At 36.3% G+C, this 19,362-nt stretch overlaps 1 protein-coding gene across 1 annotated transcript in view; it reads left to right on the top strand.

The window, feature by feature from the left end:
- Positions 1 to 19,362, top strand: part of LOC149796100 (uncharacterized) — a 206,159-nt gene that overhangs the window by 105,811 nt on the left and 80,986 nt on the right. The gene's annotated exons all lie outside the window — the stretch shown is intronic.

The following is a 19,362-nucleotide window of genomic DNA, read 5'->3' on the forward strand; positions in this document are numbered from 1 at the left end:
GCTTGACTACGATAATATTATGATCACGAGACAAATCAACATAGTACTCGAAACGTAAACTTCGTGAGAGTAGATGTTGAGGATTTCAGATTAATTTATCTGATAACAGGGGAGCCATCTGAAAGTGTAACCGATTGAACGTTGACGTTATCACATCTTCTTTGTCTGTGTCTTTCACATAATAAAAGTATGAGCCCTTCTATCTGTTTATATATATATATATATATATATATATATATATATATATATATATATATATATATGGCCGGCGCCAGACCCGGCCAGACTATCTGGCGCACTAGGCAAGGTTAGATTCTGGCGCCCCCCCCCCTTGAAAATATCAATTTCCAAATTTATAAACAATAATAAAAAAAATTAAAAGTGCGCCCCTTGATATCAGCGCCCTAGGCGGCTGCTTTGTTTACCTATATGGTAGCGCCGGCTATATATATATATATATATATATATATATATATATATATATATATATATATATATATATATAATCCCAAATTCACCCATAGTGCAAGTTTAATGTTAATAACTGAATCTGTAAATGAGTTCCACCATGAACAAGACAGATAGATCTACAGTCATAGATTGCCAAAATACATCCGATATATCGCCAAGTTAATGACATGGTATTATAAATGTAAATATTTTGAACAAATCCTAACTCTTGACTCCTTTCCAAGAAGGTAATTATCAAGGGGGAAATGAAACATACTTTAAAAGAACCTAGCATGGCTCACTAGTCTTAGAAAAGACTGTATATTTAACTTGTTGATGTTAAATGTGCTTGTTTGCTATGGAAATAACATTAAATAAAATATGTCACATTGAACATTTCTTGAAAGATTTACAACATTGAATAAAGCTCTTTTGAAGGTGTAAATATGTTTTACACTTGGCTGTCATGGGGACCAAGATGTACACATTTGTTTTTAGATTATTGTCTAATAAATATCTCCTCCAATACTTTGATAAAAATGTTACCATTGTATCTTGGGGGCAAAATATGAAAGAAAATATTTATCTTCCACCTGGTTGCTATGGACTTTTAACGGTTGCAGCGGGGAAACTAAGTACCTAGCTGCGTATATGTCACAGCTAGTGTACTTATAGAGCAAATTCTCGATAAACAAATCACATTACGTTAAGTCTTGTCAGGACGCTTACCCCTTTACAGGAGCAAATCTTCAGCTGTAGAGGTAATCGTCTTTAGATGTTTTAGAACCTTAATGTTTCAAAAAGACTTCTATCTGCAAACATATTCACTGAATGCAGTAGCTAACGAGCAGGAAACATATATTTATTCTAAATTCTACGGAGAGTCAATACCTAGGGTATACAACGCTATATTGTAACTACTATGGTCTGGTTCGAATTAGCTATTTGTTGCAACCGAACAGACAACTTGTATTTAATTATACAATGTTTGCATTAAACGATTAATGTACTGGGTAATGAATTCATGTGCGCGCATGCGCTACATATGAATGAAAAAGTACTTAACCGTGTTATGTATACAACACGGTTTAGTTGTTATCATTTTAGCTGCCTAAATGCTATGCCGTGTACATCGTTTGATGTGGAGTCACCAGCTGTAGAGATGCTTTATACATGCATGCCATGCCTTGTACATCGTTTGATGTGGAGTCACAGAACTCTGAAGGGGTTACTGTGACGTATGCGCTGTGTTTGGTGACGTTGGATCGGAAGAGGGGACTGGTTTTCTCGGTGCGAGGTCTTAGAGACCAACGGGTCTGTGATGTGAGGGATCCGACAGCAGACTGAGAGGAGCGGACCATACGTGGGTGCTTCTCTGGCCATTTACTAGAGCGCGTGGAACCGTGGCCATTTACTAGAGCGCGTGGAACCGGAGTTAACATCTTGGTCGTCAAATGGGCGCCACGATAGTCATAGTGTTCCATGTTATTTTCACAATTGCATTTATGTCATTTGTCACAGGATGAAGCCGGGTTGGGACTGGATTAGGGAAGACACCAAAAGCAACTGTGTTTACAATATGTTTATTTATAAACGCGATTTAAGTATAACAAATCTAACACCATTATAAACACAAAGATAAGGAAAATTATAAAGTTCCTAACATGGAACTATCAACAATTAATTCAACGAAGAAAACAAAACTCCACATTAATTTAACGACTGGAATTTCAAAACATACGTGAATTCCTATCACCGATCAACAAAATGAAAGTGTGTGTGTGTGTGTGATTTGGATTTTAACGTAGCTTTAACAATTTTTCAGTCATATCGCTACGATGTCTGCAATGTGGCAGTTTATAGTGAGGTCTAGCACTGGGGCATCATGCTGCAGACATGTAGCATGATGTCCCACCCAGTCACATTATCCTGACACCGGGCCGACCAGTCCAAAATAAAAGTGACCTACACCCAAATATAAAGGGTCTTGAATGTATCATTCAAATAACGATTCAGAAAAGAATGTAATTATGTATCGTTCAAATAACGATTCAGAAAAGAATGTAAATTACTAACCTATCGTTCATAAAACGATATTGAAAAGCAGTGCAAATTACGAACCTATCGATCTTAACCAGATATTGAAATAGGAATGAATGAAATGATGAACCTTTCAATCGTTCACACAATGGCATTGCAATAGGAATGAACAACATTATAAACCCATCGATCGTTCACACAACGGCATTGCAATAGGAAAGAACATTATAAACTTATCGATCGTTCACACAACGGCATTGCAATAGGAATTAACAACATAAACCTATCGATTGTTCATATAACGATATTTTCCTATAACGATATGAATGAAATTATTCGCTTATCGATCGTTCATATAACGATATAACAATACGTGTAATTATGAACGTATCGATCTTTCATATAACACCTTAATAGGGATGAATGACATGAACCTATCGATCGTTCATATAACTATAGTAATGAATGGAATGATGAACCTATCGATCGTTCATATAACGACATAGCAATAGGGATGAATGACATTATGAACCTATCGATGTTCATATAACGACATAACAATAGGAATGAATGACATGAACCTATCGATCGTTCATATAACGACATAACAATAGGAAGACATTTTGGCAGAATTAAGATATCTGAGACAAATGTATCAGACTACATAATCTCGACCCAAGAGAAAAAGACCTTTTCACGCCAAACATTCCAACACAATCATCACTCCCACTACGCTGACTATCCCTGAGAGGCCATCGGTAGTAGCAGCGATCACTACCAAATAATCCACAGTAGCAGGTGAAGAAGTAGGACTTCATCGTGTCAGGAGTATAAGGCCGTTCAAGTTCATTGCCTCCAGTTCATGCACTTGTTTTTAAAAAAACAAGCCCCAACAGCCCTTTTCAGGGCCACTCACATCTCAAAAAAAGAGTGACTACTAAAAGATTGCAAAATCATGTACAAATTAAATCCCTTTTACCTCATGATGTTTGAATGACGGCGAAAAGAAAATTGGAGCATATTTAGTGGACGGGTGGGACTGGACCCCAAAATCGTGTAGAAGTTTAAGGGATGCTTATTTTGCGGATGCCCTAATTGTTACCCTGAATTTGACGTGAAAAACTATTTCTTAGGTAACGCTATTGAAGAATTGTAAAAGAAGACTTACTAGCGACGCATAAAGTTAGAACAAGGATATCGAGTCACTGAAATGTTGGAACACGAGTACGACCGCAGTTTAAAAACCCATCCCGAGTTTAAACGCATCGTTGAAAGCTAAAACCTTTTGGACCCATTTCTCGAGCTACGTCGATGATTCTTTGAAACTCAAACGAGTAACTAACGGCTATCCTTCCAGGTGTCAGACTCTCGAAGACCATGAGGACCACCGTTCCAACGAAGCCATCACTTTAGACCACGTTGAGAAAAAGGAAGGAAGAAAATCTTTTGCCAAAGTCATGCTAAATTGCTTGTGGAGAAAAATGGCAAAACGACCGTGTTTATCCAAGATGGAATACTTGGTTGAGCCCTCCCGCTACAATATGATTCACGACAAAAGAAAATATATGAAACACGTGGACATCGTTCGCTAAGATCTGACACTGGTGAATTACGAAGAAGTGTGCGTATTAGTGACAACATTTCTGGCATTTCGTTTGCCAGCAGATTCCTTGTGGACTATTTACGAACAGCACCGTTAAAACATGGTGGCTCCTTTAAATGTACATCAGAGACTCATTCTTTTGGACGCTTACGAATATGTGTGTGTAGCTTGTGACCTACACCCTCACTGGAAAGATGTACGTAACTGGAACAGTGTTGATTTCGAAGCTTTGACGAAAGAAGTGGCTTCCTATGCCAAAGATTTGTTAATGACTTAAACGCCAAGTGAAAAATGTGACATTTAAACCAGTGTTTGCTTAAGTGACAGAACCCGAAACAAGGAAAACCAAATTCAAGACAGTAGTACCCCCGTCGACATCAACACGCATGAAAAGACATTTTGGAGGAAAACTTTGAGACTGTTAATAATGCAGTGACCCAAAAAAAATACCGAGTGTCCCTTGAAATTCTAAGACACCATACATGTATCGACAATGTTGTAAACAAACTTGCTTGACTGCATTTTGATCTTTTTGTTTAGCATGTTGGCCATGTACTTAAAGGTCACCGGCCATACTCCAACATTTTCCTATTTATATCAGATTTGCAGTATATGATTAAAATAGTTATACTCGCACAAAATGAACAAAACAATTATCAAGTGTAAAGAAGAAATAAGAAGTATACAACGCTGTTACTTCCCTTAGTTACGACTTCCCACCTATAGAGGACGCAACCGGAAATGACGTACATTTATCCCTACAAGATGAAGTACATGTTCCTAGGATGTTGTCGAAAACTAAAACACTATAAACTATGGATGTATTTTAAAAAATGATTTTTTAAAAATATTTGCGAGATACCGACTTATAGTCAAGCTGGATACAATACAATCTTGGTCAGTTTGCAATAAGTAACTTATCATGCCTAAATGGCAGGTGCCTTCAAGCAATCGGGTGATACATTCGTCTCATTTGCGATTTTGTTATTTGACATAAGCGATACACACTACACTAAGGATGCATACGCAAGCCGGCATCCGCTACATATACGGAGTTCGTGGATATGTATTTTAACAAAAATAATTTTCGCATGATGAAAAAAAGAAGGAATATATGATAACAATCCAAGGCTAATTCTTTCATTTTATTTTCAAACAAGTGGATGTTTATCAATTTATTTTGTACCGTGAGTGTGTGTGTGTGTGGGGGGGGGGCACAAATTAAACACAAAATTATTTCCTTTCTAATTTGCACGGAATAATGGAGCAAATATGATTGACGATACTGACCAGTAATGACAAGCTTTCAATTTACGCGCGCAAACACTAAGACAACTTGAAAAATAAAAACAAACAATAAAATTAACTAGTAAGAGCTTCATATTGCAGCAACTAAATACTGACAGAATGCTCAACATTTCTCTCTCTCTCTCTCTCTCTCATGTGTAATCTAGTATGTATTGTATGCAGCTGTGTTAAAACGTGAAGCATAAAATTAATTATATTTGTTATAATATCTCATGTACACTACCCTTAGCAAAATGTATATTTATTGTGTAGAATATTATCAGTTATGTATTTTTGTTTTATAAATGATTATTTATAATTTGACCGGATGACTTAAGCTGAGAATGTCGTTTTGCAGTTGCACATATTTTTTAGCATAAAAATGTATATAAATATTTTAATTAGAAAAAGCAATATATGTCAGTTTGTGTTTAAACTCATAAATATGTACGTTGCGAAGTATGATTATTTTCTTTCAAAGAATATAAAAGTAGTTTGGTTAAATTTAGTTTTTTTTTTCTTCTCCCTAAATCCTATCTTACATAGGATCTACTTTTTTGTTGAAGAAAAAGAACGTACAAACTATTGTTAAGTTTGGCCGAACTGTATTTCGAGTTAGGCCGAATTGTCTTTGGGCCGAATTCACTATAATCCGACATAAATTATACAACTTTCCCATCCCTCCCCTATTCGATCACACAGATTAAATACACTTTTTTCTGGTAAACATGGTTTTTCGGAAAAAGAAAGAACGCTTTTTCCCATCATCACTCTGTTGGTTACATCCGTATGCAACACAGTGCACCTTATTTGCTGTACAAAAGCACGATCGATCGCTATATCACATAGACATTTACGTGGGGAAATTTAGCACTTGAATGGCTAGGTTGAATAGAGGGGGATAAATATACGTCATATCCGGTTTTGACACGCGGAAACTACCGATTATTTACGGAGACTGTCGAATAATTTTTTCATTTTATAAAGTGAAGTTTTAAGTCTAATTAAACATTTGTATGGTGTGCATACATAACCAATGCGTTTTGTTCATACCTATAATAATATCACATGTTTGTACAACATAAGTGACCAGTGACCTTTAACCATTCACCTCAAATGTATTTTTGTATTTCGTGTCGAAATGCCATTTTTTAACACTCAACAAAACAAAAAGTAAAATCTCTTCTCTATGTTAATTTGAAAGTTCAGACTACCATCGCTATGGTTACATCTTCCTCTTCTACCTCTTTCTCTGCTCCCAAAGTCATTGAGGAAAGGTTAGATCGTTCCATTTTAGAGGCATTGTATATTCGTTGTCTCTTTAATGCGTTGATTGCTACGCCGATTGGTTCAGGAAAAAACTGAATTTGTCCAACGTTTGATCGATCACAAAACCCATCTGATCGATCGTCCACCCGAACGCATCGTGTGGTGTTGCAAAGAGTGGCGATCGACTTACAGCCTCCTTTAAGAAAGTCAAGGAGATTCCATTGTCTTTATTGAAGTCATCCCTGGTCAAGAAGACAGGATCGTGTATGATACGAGTCACACACATCCTGTCACCTTCGACGACATATTAGGAGAAGACGAAGAAGAAATTAAACTTTGGTTTACACGCAAAGGGCATCATAGGATGCTAGTGTCATTTACATTAACAAAATTTGTTTCAACAAAGTAAAGCCCAACGTACCATCAGTCTCAATGGTCACTACGTGGTTTTGTTTAAAAGTCCTGAGATAAATCTCAAGTACAAGTGTTAGCCAAATTCCTTTGTTGACTTATGCGTACGACGATGACACTCAAACACCCCATGCCTATTCACTGGTCGGTTTAAAACCCATCACACCCGATTATTTCCGATTTCGTATCCGTTTCACGACTGGTGTTAAGACGGAGGGCGAGCCGTTTACACTATAAAATGTCTAACACTTCTTATCTGTCTCACACATCGTCAAAATGACTTCTTTCAATCTCATCTTCCAGTGAAACTGATTCGCGCCATGTACGGCAACAGTCGCGAAGAAATTGGCAAGTGCATGTTCATGTATTAAAAGCCAGTCTCAAAGAAGTCGTACGATGGTGTATGATGTCAGCGTGTCAGTTACGTCAAGGCTTCATTCACATCCCTCATCAAACCAAATGCTTTTTTGACAAACACAAAGTAACCTTATCGCAACTGGCAGATCACATAATTAATACTCAGACCTAAAGCAAATCATTTTAAAACCTGGAAGTAGCGGATTCTTTTGGAGGTGTCATCATTCGTTCCCTCTTCAAATGGTATCTAAATGCCACCCACATTAAAAAGTCTCTCCCCAAGAAGAATAGTTTTGCCATAACCAGGTCACATCCCCTGAAAGCGAAAAGTCCTAAGAAAACATCGTCTATCCGAAAGAGAGGCAGTACTTCCAGGACACAACCCTACACCTAAAACCAAGACCCTCTCTGACTGTGTATCAGGCAAGTTCTTCATTTCGCTGTTGCACGTGATGCCAGCCAAACCCAATTTGTCAGGACTGTTTCCCAATTTGAGGGGAAAATGGAAACCTGTTTCCAAAGGAACATCTCCTCTGGCGACTTCTTCTTCTTTAGCGGCAGCGACAGCCGTTAAAATATTCCCTCTCCCAAGTTCAATATCCAAGAGAAATTGAGAGTATTACAAATTTTACTGGATTTATCCAAGCAAGAACTTTCACGATTATGTCCCTTGCAACCCCTTCATCATCGAGTGATGCCCGTCATAAAGATGATACGACGTACTGACAACCAATGGAGACGCATTCCAATACAAAACAGACCTGTGCGAAACGATTCGCTCCAGTGTTTTGTTTTTGTTCCTTTTTGTTTTATTCTCCCTTGAAAGAAAAATGATGTCGACAAAAAGAAGTACACACCATCGCCGTCGCTCTCCTGCAGAAAAAGCAAAAGCAAAGAACTGTCTCCTCATTTAGCAAAACATCAGGAAAAAAACCGCTTAGCAAAGCATCAAAGCAGTCTTCACTAAGAAAAAGATGGTGGTGTAACGCTGACGATTTTTACGCCATGGGTGATAGGCTTCTTGCGCAAGGGAGACGCATTTCAGTATACAAAAAGGCCCGTGATAGACGATTCAGTGTTTTTTGCTCCCGAAAGAAAAAAGATGTCACCGAAACGAAGTGCACACCACCACTACTCGCTTGTCTACTAAGAAAAAAGAAAAGGAATGCCTCCTCGTTTAGCCAAATATTGGAACATTTTATCGCTCCTGTTGAAAGCCCATCCACCCATGCGAAAGCAACTTATTCAAGCATCCCAGAAAGAAATCATCGAAGCAAAGTGTGAATGTTGTTTGACTGTCTTGAAAGGAACGGTGCATTTGTCTAATCACCAGAAAGAACGCTTAGCAAAGCATCGAAACGTTCTTCGCCAAATAGTCAAAAAGAAAATACCCATCAGACAAAAGAAAAAGATATTGGTGCTACGCGGAGGATTTCTTTTTCCGTGATGATAGGACCCTTGCTCAAACGAGTGGTTGCTCCTTTGCTTGGAGGACTTGTTCGAATATTTTAGCCAGCACTTCGAAATAAAGAGGAGCAGGAAGAAGATAAAAAGGACTTTGTGTACTTTGAAATCTCAAGGAAGGATACTAATAACTTTAGTGCCCTGCTAACGATGGATGGAATTCCATCATCGTCAATAACAAAACGTACCCCTCATTTACCTCTCAATCCTAATCTGAACGAAATGTCACAGTTACAACACGAATTGCGATCGTTAAAGAATGTCACCGACTTGTCAGAAAATGGAATTTCGCAACGGTACGGCGAAATCTTGAAAAGTTTTCAACTCTTTCACCAGAAAGCTTTAGACGAAGAGTAGCATCAGTGAACAGTGGGTGACCTATTAAAGAATGTCCTGATGGAGGATTTTGTAGCCAGCACTACAATCCTCCCCATCCTGCAGATTTACAAGGAGTTCAAAATTGTACCTTAAAACTCAATTGAAAAGTGTACCTTTCCCCAAGGACAATGATGGTTGCAAGAACAGGCCACATACACGTTGCACAAACCCATTTTATGAACATTTCCCAGAAGTCGAACCAAAGAGGAAGGCACCAATCATCAATTTGAAGCGGATTTAGCCCATGTCTCTCACTTGGCTACCTACAATCGCAGCTACAAATATTTGTTTTGTGTCATCGAGTTTTTTTTTCTTCAAAATTGTCTGGGTCTTACCTTTGACTTTCAAAACGATCTCCAAGTTATTGCGAGCCTTAAAACTGGTGATGAAACAAAGCGGTCGCCACCCTCTTCGTTGTCAAACAGACAGATGTACCGAATCTTTGAAACAAGCTTTCCGAAAAGATTTGAAAAGAGACATCAATTTGTCACCACCGAGAATCCCGAAACCAAAGCCAGCATCGCGGAAAGTTTCAACGCACTTTAAAAGACGCATGTGGAAATATTTTAAGCTTAACATACCCTCAAATTCAACGACAGCTTACCAAGCCTGGTCAAAGCTTACAACCAATCTTACCATCTGAGCATCTGATGCGCCCGCAAAGAAGTAACCCCCGACAACGAAATGACAGTGTTTGAGCGACTGTTTGGTACGTCCCCTACTGTTCCAAACAAACGTGTACTATTAGCGACGGGAGATTGGCTGCCCACTGGGAAAACCAAACGCACCTTCGACAAAGGTTATTTGTCAAACTAGACCACCGAATTGTTTCGTGTCACGGGACGAGTGCGTCGTCGTCAACCGCCCGTCTATAAATTAAAACGAGTGACCAAAAACGAAGACGACGCGTGTGACATCGAAAGCAATCTCGATCGAAGAAACAGGAAAGTAGGCAAACGCCGAGTCAAAAAAGTGAAAGGGCATTGAAAAGGATACCCCACCCACCCGAGTTTTGATTCTTGGATCGACGCTTCGCAAGTCATCGGCTATAAAATGAAGTGACCATTATGGCGTTCAACACAACATCAGCAGAGACTGCTCTTTCCCAAAGTCCTCTCTTCAAGATCTACAAAAGCAACCCATGTTGGTGTGGTGCAGAGAACGTGATCCTAAAAAGCAAATCGTCTTTTTCTGCCAAATCTTTGTGGTGTATCGTGTCATCGGAGCCATCAGTGCCAGCTTGAATTTTCATTAAGGAGACAAACAATCTTGGACAATTTTACGCAGCAGTTCCATCGGTTACTTTTCCCAATCATTCTCTGAAATATTTCAGTCACAATGGGAGCCTTGCGGATAACGCCAGTCCCCCCTAAAAAAAAAACAAAAACAAAAAAAAACAACAAAACAACACACACACACACACACACACACACACACACACACATATATATATATATATATATATATATATATATATATATATATATATATATATATATATATATATATATATATATATGAACAACAGCAGCCACATCCCTCTTTTGGAAACTCCCTTTAACCTCGAGTGACTCTTCAGAACGCAGAACCCTCGAAGTATGAATAACCTATTTTACTTAACTTTACTTAGTGTTCGTTCCATGGATGTGTTTCCCAACCATTCGTTTTGCTTCTTCAATTCCGAAATACCTCAGGCCGATCAAAATGGATCATGAAGCTCATTGGGAAGCCGCTTTGGAAGAAATCCTTCATCCCAAGCTAAACATCTCCGAAAATCAAAAGTGTTACCTAAAGTGGGAAAGGCCATTAGTTACACTTTGAGCAGAACGACCGCCAAGTATCCGATACGAGGAGTGGAAGTGAAAACCTTCACCACTGCTACTGGACTCCGATCCAAGACCGAATATCATATTTTCCTAGGACAGCTACACAAACGTTCAATCATCGGCATTGTCAGCAATAAAGCCCTCAATAGATCCATCACTCAAATTCCTTTCGAGCTTAAACATAAAAAAGCGTCCAAGAAAGAAGTCAGTCGAGATGGTTAGACCTTGTGCAGCAGGCCCTTCGAACCTAACTTTGGGCAGAAAAAATAATTGAGATCGTACTTGTCCTTGTACGAAGCAACTGGACAGTTAGGTACCAGCATTATCCGCGGCATTTCGTACGACGAGTATGCAGGAGGTTACGCTTTGTGGGCTTTTGATTTCATTCCAGACCAAGGCAGCGACGATGTACATTTCTATCCTATAAAATCAGGCCAACTTCGTGTGGAACTACAGATTGCAGAAGCTCTACCCAACAAAGTGAACGTCATCTTGTATGTAGAACTTGATGCTACTCTGGAAATGAACAGTGTGAGAGAAGTGATTCTACACTATGAAAAGCTATGAAAGAATCTTACCCTTCAGGTTTATATTTAAATAAGCATTCAATGCTCCAAACACGTGTATGCTTGCTGTCACTGTGTGGGCTTGATTGCATTCCTTTTTGTGTACTGGTCCTTGTGGCGTATCAGGTTCACTATTTCTAGCTAATGGCTGGGTATCGTCATATTCCCTGGGCGTTCATCTAACGTCACGTGGGTTGTTGTAAACATTGCCATGTGCACCAACACGTACTTGCTCAAATGGTGAGTAGCTTCCATTGTATTTTTTCTCCGCCAGATTGTGGTGGGAATTGCCAATGGCTTTTAGTTCACTGGATGATTTATTATAGAGAAACGATTTCCTGTGTACGACTAGTTTATTGAAAGAAAGATAGGCCATTCGGTTGTCATTTACAGTTTTTACCTTTAATTGACCTTACGCGAGGTGATAGACCGCTCCGCCTACAAAAGCACGTGACATGACGAGAAACGGGCATTATTTGGCAAAGAAATACGTTTCAGTTTCACTGATATGTTTATTAAAAGTGATTTGTATTATTTTGTGAAATGTAAAATTACAAAGTTGTATAAATTATTATACAGTAGACACTATTTATATATGTAGTTCAAGTTCGTATATTAATGTCATAAGTGATTTATTTCAGATAATAATAGAAAAGGAATTTTAAAGCTGCTTGAGAAATTATTCATGTGAAAGGAAATTCGTTCCTAAAAATGCTAATGTATTTAGTATTAAATTTTATCCTTATTAATTTTATATGGCCTCTGCTTATGCTGCATTGGAAGTAAATAAATTAACAATTAATAACAAAATCGTTAATAATTACTGTTTAGAAGTATACTGTTGTACACAATATTTTTAAAGTTCTACCATTTTCGCTAGATAGAATTTTTATCAGTGATGTATGTTGATGTAAACATGTACATTCACGCTTAATGTATTGGAAGATAATTATCTGAAACCATTGTTTTTGTAATTCTTTATTTTTAATTACATTTTTGTTATCCCCATCCATCCTTCCGCCCAATTAGAAAGTAAAGAGTCACTTAAGTGTGTGGAAGATCGAGACGATAAGTTATTATTTTTGGAACAGACAAAAATGAAAGTGCAATTTTGTTAAACTTTAAAAAAATACAGACTTCGGTTCAGTGCTTTCTATACTTGAATAAAAAATATACAAGAAAGCCAGAAAGTTAGGGGGTTCTCTACTCATATTCTCGAAACGTTTGTTTTTACATATATTTTTCAGTTTCAATGTTTTCTTCAAGCTATCGACGGAACATGCTTTTTATATACTATTCTGCAAACAAGCACGTCGTAATTGCCATCAATTGTGTCTATATTGTAGTCAATTTTGGGTACGCGCCATTTATATATGTATACCTCTCCATTTTTAGGATTTGTTAGATTTTCGTGATTAGTTGTTTGATTATAGAAAGTCGGTGTTGGAGAAATATTCCTCAGCCCAAGTAATTAGCCAGTTGCTAGGGACAAACGTCAGAGCGCAGTGTTGATGATATTGCATGATGGCATGGTTTAGTTTCATAATGAGTTCAGGTGAGAGCCACATAAGTGGGCTTTTAGATAAGTGTGTGTGATTTGGATTTTTATTGTAGCTTTTAACAATGTTTCAGTCATATCGCTACGATGTCTGCAATGTGGCAGTTTTGAGCGATGCCTAGCACTGGAGCATCATGCCATATATATATATATATATATATATATATATATATATATATATATATATATATATATATATATATATATAGCATGATGTCCTCCCACCCAGTCACATTATCCTGACACCAGGCCGACAAGTCCTAATAATCGAGGCAGTTGTTAGTACCATTTTGTAAGTCTTTGGTATAGCTCAATAGGGGATCAAACCCACGACCTCCAGTATCCGAGGCGGACGCTCTAACCACTAGGCCACCAGACTTTAGCCAAGTAGTTCCTATTAAAATCTGATTGTGCATCTCCATGTGAAGGACTGATGATAGAGGAGGATAATTTGTATTGTGGAATAATAGAGATAAGATTGTTGCTTTGATGATAAAAATGGTGTAGAGTTACAGGCGAAATGAGGATTAAAATCATGATTTGACTGACCTAGGGTTAGAGTATGAAAAAGAGTTCGTCTAATCTTCCCGCAAGCCTTCAGGTTCTTTCTTTTTGGACTAAATACATCGTCAAGTTTGCTGTTCAAGCTTAAATAGTTACGGTTGAGTGATGTTAGTTCTTGTATACCAGTTAAAACAAGCAAAACATCTGGTAAAAACCGAGTACAATTTCTGCATTTATTGGGTCAAACAAAATTATTTTAATTTCTCAATTATTTATTTGCAAACACTCCATTAATATAACATTCACTACATTACTGTGTACAGGGGTTAAAGTCGATAAAGCATTTTAAACTAAATACTGTATAAATATTGCTACATTTTTAAACTCAAGATTTTTAATCTGCACCCCATATTTTTTATCCGGGATACATTGTACCCTTGTTAAAAAAGTTCACATGGAACACTTAACACTGTACTCTTACATAAAAGAACATTGAAATTAGCAATTGCAAAATGGCCCTCAGCCACGATTAGAAAATCTCAGTGGCAATTTATGGACTGAATAATAAAAATATATGCATTTCAAAAAATGCTAAACCAGGAAAGAAAATTATGAAACTACCGTGTACATATTTTATAGACTAGATTTATCTCGCTAAAAAAAAAAAAAATCTTGGAAATTCATCAGACTAGAATTTTACCCCACCACTAATAATCTGTCATTTAGATGTCTTTTAAAAAAAAATAGAAAAGCAATAAATGAAATTTATAGTATCAAAAAGTGGTTTACAAGGCAACATCGTGACATACCTGTATATACTGCTCACTTTTTTACTTGGCAGAAGGAATCACTATTCACTGCTAGGTGCCAACAGACAACCATTATCTACTCAGGAAACCACTAAAATATTTTAGCTGAATACTTTTGGATAGCCATTATTGTCCATGCTTTGATGTCAGATCATATGTCATACATTTATATAGATTTAGTACTTGCAGCCAATAACCGATACATGTGCAATATACAAATCACGCACATATGATAATTTAATTATGTCAGCAGTGAAGACCCACGCCCACAACAAGACTGTATCAAACTGAGTTTATTCACTATATGTTCCACACCTGTAAGTTTTGGTTTTACTCTGGCTTCCATCACTGAATTTTAATCGGTAATTGGAAACAATCTGTAATATTTTGTTTACATTTCCTTTTTAAACAAAGCTGAAATAATTAAGCAACATCTAAACCACTACTTAATAGTACGATCATGTTAAATACAGTTGTAGCAGATGCCGTTGCTAAACAAGAAAGGGAAACTAGAATGAAAATGGAGCTTTATTAACTGCGTTTACAAAAGAGCAATATTATAACATTAGTAAACCAGTACTGCTTTGTTACGAGTGAAAACATGGGAACAACAGCAAGTGTGATCAGAAATGCATGCTCCTTTGATTATTATTGTACAGTGAAGTAGCTATACAAATAACATATATGTCTAGTATTAATAATTTTTTATTCTTTCAAAGTAATGTTGTTCAGGACTGAAGAATTCTGCTTCTGCTCTGACACACTTAGTAGTGGTCACATTTTCTGTGTACATCTGCAATCTGTGAAAGGCACTTCGCTTTCAGTATGCATAACCTCGTTCACGTCAATCATCAGAATGACGTTCGCCACTGGATCTGAAAAATAAACTTTCAGTCAGGAATTAACTATAAGGAGAAACTGATTTTGAACAGAATTTCTTTTTAAGTTAGCAAAGTTATTATATGATCAATTTTAATCTATTAACTTTACATTGTCAGAATAATGCAGTATTTTATGATACTGAATACCTTGATATTGCACCCACGTGCACGAAAGGCTTGCCTAAAAAATAGTATCGTGTATTAGGAACTACTTTGTAAAGAAACCACGTACACACATGTAGTAGACGCTTTAGGTTTTGGTTGATTCGATTTGTTGATGAATGATCTAAACAAGCGTCCAATTGAAAGTATAGATTATAACGTTAACGATGTGGACGAGTTCACTGAGTCAGAAACTAAACTTTCAATCAAGCACACGAACTAACGCCATATTCGCAATGTCAACAACAAGCGTAAGAGAGGTATTAATTGGAAATACCGTCCAGACCATTGAAACAGTTATTTGGGAGAATATATCTTTCGCAAATAGAATGTTTCAGACAATGACCTGTGCTCTCTAGCGTATATAAAAATATAACATAGCAAAGCATATTGTGGCCAAAGGTTACCGCATATCTATCAGAGACGTACCATTTTACAAGTCTGTCAAAATACTAGATTCGAGGAAAAATGCAACTGAAGGTTTTGGTAGGAAACTAAGAGCATGTGAGGCAATAAAACAAGAAAAAATATTATTTCCTCTGGCTAAATGGACTCTCATACAACAGCTGTTTTTTCAATTTTCCCGGTGTAACTATTTTGGTACAATGTTAGACTAGCGATAGAGGATATACATTGTGTGATACAGGTCATAGCTGGGGTCCCTCGAACAGCGAGGTGCATGTGGGAGGGCATAAACATATTTTCTTTGCTGTCAGTAAGAATGGTAATAAATATACTTACATTTATGCATCTTGAATTTTCTCTAAATGTACTCTCTTAGTTCTTTGGTGGTGCTCTATAGTTCTTTTTGTTATATATATTTAATTTGCATTGTTTGTTATTTTTTAGATTTTATATATTATATGCTATGGGTTATGTAAAATTGTAATTTGTATTTACCTTGTCCAAATTAAAGTTAATTTTCTACCTGAGCAGAATCATTGATTTTGCTTTTGTAAACAACATGGTTATCTCAGAGTCCAGAACACTGGAAATTCCCTATGAAATGCCGAGTTTACCTGATGTTTACCATATTCTATATTATAATTTATTATAATTTTAGTAACAGACCTTGTCTAACTGTAGCTTGGATTGCTCTGAAAATGAACATTTGTCTCACATCCTGGCTCATCTTTGGTGTCTTAGTTTATATATATATATATATATATATATATATATATATATATATATATATATATATATATATATATATATATATATATATATATATATATATATATATATATATATTTTCATGTTTATCTAGAAATTATATATTCTTGTTTATCTAGAAGTTATTCATTTGTGCTATAAGATGTTATGGCAGAATTATTGTTGTGTTCAGTATTTTATCTGGCTGACGTTATTTAATTAAAATTATTCTATTATTCTTCTCTGGAAATACAAAGTGCTCTATGGCATTATTGGAAAGACACATCAACTGGAAATTATAGTGAATTCAAACAAGGAAACCATGTATTATATTTCTTTGATTCAGCAATAATAGACTATTGGCACATCATTACACATCAGGTTATTTGTACATTAGTACATTAGCAACTAATGGCCACTACAGGCAAATCAACAACTTCAGCGTATGAAATTAACTGGAATACCACCAATGTTTATTCAAAACTTTATTCATTAGGACTTGTGTTAGAAAGTCTAGGATTATTTGGGATTCAATTCGCAATACCGTAAGTATTTTTACATTTTCACTTTGTATTCAAGGGAAATATATATTTGTTGAATTTTACAAAGTGTATTGCTTCACACTCTTTTCTCTTATTTTAAGACCACAGAGTCATAGTAATTTCAATATAGAAACATGGCAGTTGCTGGCTTTAGTGATTGTAGAATAAGATAATAACTAGGGCTCATAGAGGGTTACATGATTTTGTTTATTGTAAATTGGAGGAATCACACTGCTATTTGAAAGTCTCCTCTGATGGGGCTCTGTTATAAGGTCGAAAGCGAACTAGTCATAATTTGTTATTCTACAGAAAAGTATCTATTATTCGTTTCTTTGACATAAACAAGGTCTTCTTCTACAGCCGAGTCACATATATGTACTTGCACCCGAAGTTTAGCTTGTCGGGCTGATTTTGATATGACATTCAAAGGACATGCTATAGTTGCAGAGAAAAGGGTTCCCTTCAGACTAGAGTTCAGTTTTGCAGATAAGGATGTTTCTATAAGACAAATGCTGCTGACGGATGGCTTATATTGTTGAATTGGTGGATTTGTGTTTAGTCCATCCCTGTTTGTTTTTTTTTGTTGTTGTTGTATTACAGGTAAGGTGATTTCGTGTTGTCAGAGATTTTTCTCGCACTTTGTTAATAAATGTCAGACTCCTGTGTTAAAATATTACTATCTCTTTACTAACTACGAAAGCTGATAACGGTAACAAATGTCACAGGAGTCTGATGTTTTGTCAATAACGTACGATGAAATTCCTGACAACACGAAATCGCCTTATCGGTAATAGGCCTTCAAATTAACACAAGCAGTGCAGGCGTGGTCGCAACTCTCCACTCGATTCGACTTTTGTCAGGGACTTTTATCGCTTCAGAATCGTATGAAGACTGATAAAAGCTAAACAGATCGATTCAGAAGATAATAACGTACCAACGCGTAACTCTCGGACGACCATCGCATGAATTTAATCCGGCGAATTAACCTTTATTTTCACGATTACGAGCACAAAGTCTTTCTACAGGAATCCATCAGGGGGAAGTAGCCTATTCTACCATGGGATGAATAACACCTTGAAAGTAATTTCACTAAATAAAATATTTAACTTGCTTTTAATTTCAGATTGTAGCATATGAATATTTTAAAATATTTTTCCAAAAGAGAAATACCTGTGGTAGGATTTCTTCCATCCACTATGTGTTCAATTGGATATAGTAAAAATAAAAGAAGAAATACATGTTTAAAATTGCCCATTATTGTTATCTTAACATTATAATATACTGCCTCAGTCCCTCTTTTAAAAAGAGTATTTCTTTTTAAAAAAATGATAAAAATACATTTTTTAATCTTAATAAAGAAACATTGTGCCATATATGTGGTACCAATATAACTAATGACAATATTGGATTCAGGATCAATAAATCTTTAGCGTTTTTGATATTGTTGTTGTTGTAGTGTTAACGCCATGTTTCAGCACAAGATAGGCTATACATGGCGGCCAGTATAAATAGTGGAGGAAGAACCCGGTAAAACCCCCGGAAGAACAACTGACCCACGAGAAGCTACTGGCAAGCTTCCTCACGTATCCACACTGGCCGATAGCATTTTTGTTTTAAAAAGTGTTTAACGTAACATTATGTATTTCCGTTACATTGGGTCTTGTTTTTAAACAAGATGGTAAATTGGAAAACAAATTTTTGTCACATATTCTATATGTTTATATAGTTAAAAAGCGCGCATAAAGAATGGATTATAATAGTAAATCGCTGGAACAAGCTGTTTGGAAGCCAGATGAAACTAAATATTTAGTTGTCTTATAAATATTTTATTAAAGTTAATACTATGCATTTAATTAAAGCAGTTTTATCAATAACGTCACAAAATATGAAAAATTATATTCTATAAGCAGTTCGAGGTTTAAAGAACCTGAATGTGCAACAAGAAAGCAAGCTTCACATAATTAATGCTTGATATAATCATTGATATAAAACGCCCAATTTAAACTTTAATAAATCTCATTTTATGTCGATGTCATTGCACAATGAAAACTCATATATTCCTATCACTGTTTTTATCGATGAGGATCAGAATCAACAATTCCA

The sequence above is a fragment of the Sinohyriopsis cumingii genome, chromosome 7, assembly GCF_028554795.1.
Source record: "Sinohyriopsis cumingii isolate HCF-2022 chromosome 7, ASM2855479v2, whole genome shotgun sequence".
Taxonomy (NCBI): domain Eukaryota; kingdom Metazoa; phylum Mollusca; class Bivalvia; order Unionida; family Unionidae; genus Sinohyriopsis; species Sinohyriopsis cumingii.